Here is a 397-nt window from a genome sequence, read left to right as displayed (position 1 = left end):
GTTAGTTGGTGCAAGTGATAGATAAGAGCCAATCGTTTATTTTCACTGTCCCAGTCACAAGCTCTCCCTCTGTCCCCATTCCTGCCTGCTCCTACCTACTATGGAGAGCACCCTCACACTGCTCCCCATCCTCCCCACACTACCACATTACTCTCCTATACTTGGCTGCCAGTCCAGCTGCCTTAGAATGTCAGAAGGGTGTCATTTTCAGTTTTCCTGTCCAACTGCAGGGTAAAGAACAGGCAGCCCTAAGTGCTGCTTTCTGCGCAAATGTTTTTTGATTACAAATATCTAACTAGGTTTGAAATGTTTTATAGAATAAGACAATATTCTTTTCAACAAACTTTAAAAAAAATGTACAGTTTCGTTGTTTGTTTCCGCCTCCCCCCTCCCCCAC

The sequence above is a fragment of the Carlito syrichta genome, unplaced genomic scaffold, assembly GCF_000164805.1.
Source record: "Carlito syrichta isolate Samal-C Ts95f unplaced genomic scaffold, Tarsius_syrichta-2.0.1 Scaffold288315, whole genome shotgun sequence".
NCBI classification, from domain to species: domain Eukaryota; kingdom Metazoa; phylum Chordata; class Mammalia; order Primates; family Tarsiidae; genus Carlito; species Carlito syrichta.
Note: the sequence above shows the minus strand (reverse complement) of the source record.